This window comes from Heptranchias perlo, unplaced genomic scaffold (genome assembly GCF_035084215.1).
Source record: "Heptranchias perlo isolate sHepPer1 unplaced genomic scaffold, sHepPer1.hap1 HAP1_SCAFFOLD_1109, whole genome shotgun sequence".
In the NCBI taxonomy this organism is placed as follows: domain Eukaryota; kingdom Metazoa; phylum Chordata; class Chondrichthyes; order Hexanchiformes; family Hexanchidae; genus Heptranchias; species Heptranchias perlo.
Window position 1 is genome coordinate 17,501 of NW_027138330.1, and position 7,500 is coordinate 25,000.

Here is a 7,500-nt window from a genome sequence, read left to right on the forward strand (position 1 = left end):
TTGCAAACCATAGCGTTCAAGATACATGCACACACTCAGCCCTCCAGCTCTAAAAGGGTGACGTGTTTTGGTGCTCAGTTGCTAGAGAAATCTCGTGTTCAGCTACCAGAACGGGACTTGCTGTGCACATTCCCGCTCCACTCGAGACGGCAGACACCCGGGCTCTGGAGCTTGAATCGGACCTCTGTTAGACAACACAGGTGGACTTCTCGGCCTCACAAGAGAGCAATACGCCAGCGGGTGAACAGGAGAGTCGTGCCGACAAAACCCACTGACTTTTAAAACTGTCCGTCTGCCACTTGGGACAGAGAGAGGAACCTGACGAGCCTGAACACCAGCCTTGGCTGGACCGCTCGGGCCCTCCCATGTCGGACGCGAGTCGCCAAATCGATCGGAAGAGAGTACCGATTCCTCTCAAAAAGTCTGCGTGCCCGTTATTATAAAAGCAGCCCACCGGCCGCGGTGCCTTGCCCACAAACACACTTGGTGTCTGGGGTGATTCAGAGCCGCCGCGGCTCGAAAGTGTCAACCTGTTTTAAAAGTCATCGCTATGCCGGCACAGGTGACTTTCAAGTTAAAGAGTTCTCTTTATTGGCTTTCAAAAAAATCTGCAAAGTGTCACAGAGATTTTGAGAAACTCTTTTTTTTCTTTATATTATTATAATATAATATAATGTGTATATGTTTTCGAAAAGCATCCACCAGCAATCCATGGTGAGCCTCTCTCTGCTGGCAAGCTCCTCCTGCCTGAGCCCGACGCTGTCGAGGCTCAACACGATTTCAGACTGACAAAGAGTTCGAAAATTGCCGCCTGATGTAGCTTTAAATGCTGACAGGTGACTTCCGAGTGCTCTTGTAAAGGTCTCCGCTTTGAAATTGAGAGCCTTTTGCCAAGTGTCACTTTTTCAGGCACTCTTAAAGTGCACCTGGGCTGTCAGAGAAAGCTCTGAAAATCGTGTTCTCGAAAATCTCCGGGTACCCGACCAATCCCTAGGTGCCCGAATGACAAGTGTCAATTCGGCAGGACGGCCTCCCACCTCCGGCCGCAGATGCGTCACTAAATCCCCGCAACGGGGGCTTTCTCATTTCGGCATAGGGGCTTCCGCGGCCAACTCATTAACCTGTGCTCGGACTTTTTGTGCCACAAGTGCAAGGGACCGTTTGCCGGCAGCTACTCGCACCCCCCCGCCCAGGGGGGGAATCCTCTGACCGGAGATCCGAAACGCCGGCCGAATCCATCCCCGTCGGACTTCCGAAGGGGTTCCCTCGACCGACTGACTTCCGAACTCCTTTCTGGGCTTAAACGGGTGGAATTCGGACCCTCTCGCAAGGGAGCCGAAGCCCGCCAGCCCCGGGAGGCCTCGGGGCCGCCGTTTTCAAGCCCGACCAAAAAACCCGAAAAATGGGGAAAAATGGGAAAAATTCCCACTCCCAAAAGGCTTAAAAGTCGGTTGGGCGGCAGCCCGGGTCGGTCTCTGCAGACCTGGAGGCGCTGGACACAAGTCTGGTAAACAGGCTAAGTCTCGACATGCCACCTCTTACTATCCTGCAGGTACCCCGCCAATCCCCCCGGAACCGGCTGGCAATTGGCGAATCAGCGGGACGAATTTGAATTCGTGACCGACTTTCTGACACCGAATCGCCGCAAACGCGTTTCGATTTTTCGGCTTCGGTACCTCCCATCAGACTTTGACTGGCCATATCTCCGGACTCACGTGTCGCAGCCGGGACCTTCAGGCACCGTTCGACGCGTCTACCCCTGCCCCGTCGAATGGCGCCCCTCGCGGTGTGGTCCGATTTCCGCATTTTGGTCAGATTTGCCTCCAAAATTTTCAGATTGAGTTGACGAATGCCCCCTACGGGGTAACCTCTTGCCCTTTCGGACCTGGTCCCTGTGACTTAATTTCCGCCTTTTGCTCAATCGTTTCCCCATTTATAATTAATTTTAAAAATCTGGTTACTCAGTTCTGGTTTACCAGTTCCCTCTTCGGACTTAGTTTTTGGTTAATCATTTCCGGTTCACCAGTTCCCGTTTTGGACTTAGTCTCTGCGGGCCGTTTCTCATCTTTTGGTTCATCAGTTCCCCTCTTTTAATAATTTTTTGGCTGCTTTCGTTTGATCATTTCCCTGCCTTCTGGGTAACTTTTCCACCTTAGGACTTCATCGCCGCACATTGTTTTCGACTTCTGGTTGATCATTTCACCCCTTTTAATCATTTTTGTAACTTTTGGTTAACCATTTCACCCAGCTTCTGGTTAACCATTTCCCCTTTGGGACTTAGTCTGTGAGCATTCTTTTGGGATTCTGGTTAACCATTTGCCAATTTTTAAAAAATGTTGCCACTTTTGTTTAATGCTTTCTGGTCAACCTTTCCCTCTTTCAGACTTCACCGCGGCACATTGCTTCAGCCTCCTGGTTAATCATTTCACCCCTTTTAATCATTTTTGCAACTTTTGGTTAACCATTTCCCCCAGCTTCTGGTTAACCATTTCCCCTTTGGGACTTGGTCTCTGAGCATTCTTTTGGGATTCTGGTTAATCATTTGCCAATTTTTAAAAAATGTTGCCACTTTTGTTTAATGCTTTCTGGTCAACCTTTCCCTCTTTCAGACTTCACCGCGGCACATTGCTTCAGCCTCCTGGTTAATCATTTCACCCCTTTTAATCATTTTTGCAACTTTTGGTTAACCATTTCCCCCAGCTTCTGGTTAACCATTTCCCCTTTGGGACTTGGTCTCTGAGCATTCTTTTGGGATTCTGGTTAATCATTTGCCACTTTTTTAAAAATGTTGCCACTTTTGTTTAATGCTTTCTGGTCAACCTTTCCCTCTTTCAGACTTCACCGCGGCACATTGCTTCAGCCTCCTGGTTAATCATTTCACCCCTTTTAATCATTTTTGCAACTTTTGGTTAACCATTTCCCCCAGCTTCTGGTTAACCATTTCCCCTTTGGGACTTAGTCTCTGAGCATTCTTTTGGGATTCTGGTTAATCATTTGCCAATTTTTTAAAAATGTTGCCACTTTTGTTTAATGCTTTCTGGTCAACCTTTCCCTCTTTCAGACTTCACCGCGGCACATTGCTTTAGCCTCCTGGTTAATCATTTCACCCCTTTTAATCATTTTTGCAACTTTTGGTTAACCATTTCCCCCAGCTTCTGGTTAACCATTTCCCCTTTGGGACTTAGTCTCTGAGCATTCTTTTGGGATTCTGGTTAATCATTTGCCACTTTTTTAAAAATGTTGCCGCTTTTGTTTAATGCTTTCCCTGCTTTGTGGTCAACCTTTTCCCCTTTAGGACTTCACCGCGGCACATTGCTTCAGCCTCCTGGTTAATCATTTCACCCCTTTTAATCATTTTTGCAACTTTTGGTTAACCATTTCCCCCAGCTTCTGGTTAACCATTTCCCCTTTGGGACTTGGTCTCTGAGCATTCTTTTGGGATTCTGGTTAATCATTTGCCACTTTTTAAAAAATGTTGCCGCTTTTGTTTAATGCTTTCCCTGCTTTCTGGTCAACCTTTTCCCCTTTAGGACTTCACCGCAGCACATTGCTTTAGCCTCCTGGTTAATCATTTCACCCCTTTTAATCATTTTTGCAACTTTTGGTTAACCATTTCCCCCAGCTTCTGGTTAACCATTTCCCCTTTGGGACTTAGTCTCTGAGCATTCTTTTGGGATTCTGGTTAACCATTTGCCAATTTTTTTAAAATGTTGCCACTTTTGTTTAATGCTTTCTGGTCAACCTTTCCCTCTTTCAGACTTCACCGCCGCACATAATTTTCGACTTCTGGTTGATCATTTCACCCCTTTTAATCATTTTTGCAACTTTTGGTTAACCATTTCCCCCAGCTTCTGGTTAACCATTTCCCCTTTGGGACTTAGTCCCTGAGCATTCTTTTGGGATTCTGGTTAATCATTTGCCACTTTTTTAAAAATTTTGCCGCTTTTGTTTAATCGTTTCCCTGCTATGTGGTCAACCTTTTCCCCTTTCAGACTTCATCGCCGCGCATTGTTGTCGACTTCTGGTTAATCATTTTTCCCCTTTAAATCTTTTTTTGCCACTTTTGGTTAACCATTTCACCCAGCTTCTGGTTAACCATTTGCCCCATTTTACTGAATTTTTCCGCTTTGGTTTAATCATTTCCCTGCTTTCTTGTCAACCTTTTCCCCTTTTGGACTTCGCCGCCGCACTTTGCTTTTGCCTTCTGGTTAAACATTTCTCCCCTTTTAATCCTTTTTCCCACTTTTGGTTCACCAGTTCACCCAGCTTCTGGTTCACCATTTCCCCTTTGGGACTTAAGTCTCTGAGCATTCTTTTGGGATTCTGGTTAACCATTTGCCACTTTTTAAAAAATGTTGCTGCTTTTGTTTAATGCTTTCCCTGCTTTCTGGTCAACCTTTTCCTCTTTCCGACTTCATCGCCGCACCTTGTTTACGACATCCGGTTAAACATTTCTCCCCTTTCAATCCTTTTTGCCACTTTTGGTTAAGCAGTTCAACCAGCTTCTGGTTAACCATTTGCCCCTTCTTACTGAATTTTTCTGCTTTTGTTTAATCATTTCCCTGCTTTATGGTCAACCTTTTCCCCTTTAGGACTTCGCCGCCGCACTTTGCTTTCGCCTTCTGGTTAATCATTTCACAACATTTTAATCCTTTTTCCCACTTTTGGTTAAACAGTTCACCCAGCTTCTGGTTAACCATTTGCCCCTTTGGGACTTAAGTCTCTGAGCATTATTTTGGGATTCTGGTTAACCATTTGCCACTTTTTAAAAAATGTTGCCGCTTTTGTTTAATCGTTTCCCTGCTTTCTGGTCAACCTTTTCTCCTTTAGGACTTCGCCGCCGCACTTTGCTTTCGCCTTCTGGTTAATCATTTCACCCCTTTTAATCCTTTTTCCCACTTTTGGTTAAACAGTTCACCCAGCTTCTGGTTAACCATTTGCCCCTTTGGGACTTAAGTCTCTGAGCATTCTTTTGGGATTCTGGTTCACCATTTGTCCCTTTTTAAAAGATATTGCTGCTTCTGTTTAATCCTTTCCCTGCTTTGCGGTCAACCTTTTCCTCTTTCAGACTTCATCGCCGCGCATTGTTTTCGACATCTGGTTCAACATTTCTCCCCTTTTAATCCTCTTTCCCACTTTTGGTTAAGCAGTTCACCCAACTTCTGGTTAACCATTTGCCCCTTTTTACTGAATTTTTCTGCTTTGGTTTAATCATTTCCCTGCTTTATGGTCAACCTTTTCCCCTTTAGGACTTTGACGCGGCACATTGCTTTCGCCTTCTGGTTAATCATTTCACCCCTTTTAATCCTTTTTCCCACTTTTGGTTAAACAGTTCACCCAGCTACTGGTTAACCATTTCCCCTTTGGCACTTAAGTCTCTGAGCATTCTTTTGGGATTCTGGTAAACCATTTGTCCCTTTTTAAAAAATGCTGCTGCTTTTGTTTAATGCTTGCCCTGCTTTGCGGTCGATCATTTCACCCCTTTTAATCCATTTTTGCCACTTTGGGTTAAACAGTTCACACAACTTCTGGTTCACCATTTCACATTTCGGAACTTTTATTCCCACCATTACTTTGGGCTTCTGGTTCATCATTTCACGCTGTTTTACAAATCTTTGCCGCTTCACTTTTAATCCACAAACCGTGGCTCGCTTTCGGGTGGGGGGGGGGGTAGCGGGTTTGGGCCGGGCACTCGACATCCCGGTGTGCGACCGGGTTCGTTCTGGTACCGCTCGGTGCCCCTCGTCCTGCTCTTGCCGCGGAAGCAAACCAGACGACCGTCGGTCTCACGCCCGAGGGGAGAGGAGGCGGAAAGCGGTTTGCAGCCTTTCGCTGTACCTCCGGCGGGCAGCGCCGCACCTCCGAGTGCTCGGTACCGTTCGCTGCGCCTCGTCCGGCCGCACGCAGCGAGCCAAACCCGGAGGAAATCGGCCTGTGCCTTCTCGAGATATGGGCCTCCGGGTGGGACGGACAAACCGGGGCCCCGAGCTCGCTTTCGGCGGCCCGGCACTCGACTTCCCGGTGTCCGAACGTGATCCTTCCGGTACCCTTCGGTGCCCCTTGCCCGACTCCAGCTCCCGTGCTGAAGCGGAGTCGGTCGGCCTGACGGCCGCCGAGTTAGCCAGCGGAAAGCGGTGCGCAGCCTTTCGCTTGCAGCTCCGGCGGGCAGCGCCGCACCTCCGGCTGCTCAGTGCCGTCCGCTGCTCCCCTTCCGGCTGCACGCAGCGAACCATACCCGGAGGAAATCGGCCTCGGCCTTCCGGAGATATGGGCCTGCGAGTGGGACCAATAAATCGGTGCACATTTCCGGCTCGGTTTCCGGCCTCGGCACTATCAGTTCACGCCGTCCGACCGACGTCGTTCTGGCACGGTTCCGTTGCTCCTTGATCCGGTCCAGCCACGGTAATCAGCCGAAGATGGTGGGGGGGGGACACATTGCCCGCCGAGTTAGCCGGAGGAAATCGGCCTCGGACTTCCTCAGATATCAGCCTCCGGGTGGGACAGACAAACCGGGGACCCGAGCACGCTTTCGGCGGCCCGCTGGTCGACTTCCCGGTGTGCGACCGGGTTCGTTCCGGTACCGTTCGCTGCCCCTCGTCCTGCTCTAGCCGCGGAGACAAACCCGACGACCGTCGGTCTCACGCCCGCGGAGGGAGGTGGCGGAAAGTGGTTTGCAGCCTTTCGCTGTACCTCCGGCGGGCAGCGCCCGACCTCCGAGTGCTCGGTACCGTCCGCTGCGCCTGGTCCTGCCGCACACAACGAGCCATACCCGGTGGAAATCGGCCTGTGCCTTCCAGAGATATGGGCCTCCGGGTGGGACGGACAAACCGGGGCCCCGTGCTCGCTTTCGGCGGCCCGCTAGTCGACTTCCCGGTGTGCGACCGGGTTCCTTCCGGTACCGTTCGCTGCCCCTCGTCCTGCTCTAGCCGCGGAAACAAACCCGACGACCGTCGGTCTCACGCCCGCGGAGGGAGGCGGCGGAAAGTGGTTTGCAGCCTTTCGCTGTACCTCCGGCGGGCAGCGCCCGACCTCCGAGTGCTCGGTACCGTCCGCTGCGCCTGGTCCGGCCGCACGCAACGAGCCATACCCGGAGGAAATCGGCCTGTGCCTTCCGGAGATATGGGCCTCCGGGTGGGACGGACAAACCGGGGCCCCGAGCGGTGGCACCCTGCTCGCTTTCGGCGGCCCGGCACTCGACTTCCCGGTGTGCGAACGTCATCGTTCCGGTACCCTTCGGTGCCCCTTGCCCCACTCTAGCTCCGGTGCTAAAGCGGAGTCGGTCGGTCTCACGGACGCCGAGTTAGCAGGCGGAAAGGGGTGCGCAGCCTTTCGCTGTCACTCCGGCGGGCAGCACCGCACCTCCGAGTGCTCGGTACCGAACGCTGCGCCTCCTCCTGCCGCACGCAACGAGCCATACCCGGAGGAAATCGGCCTCGGCGTTCCGGAGTTATCCGCCTCCGAGTGGGCCTGACCAAGCGGGGTGAACTGGAAATCATTAAC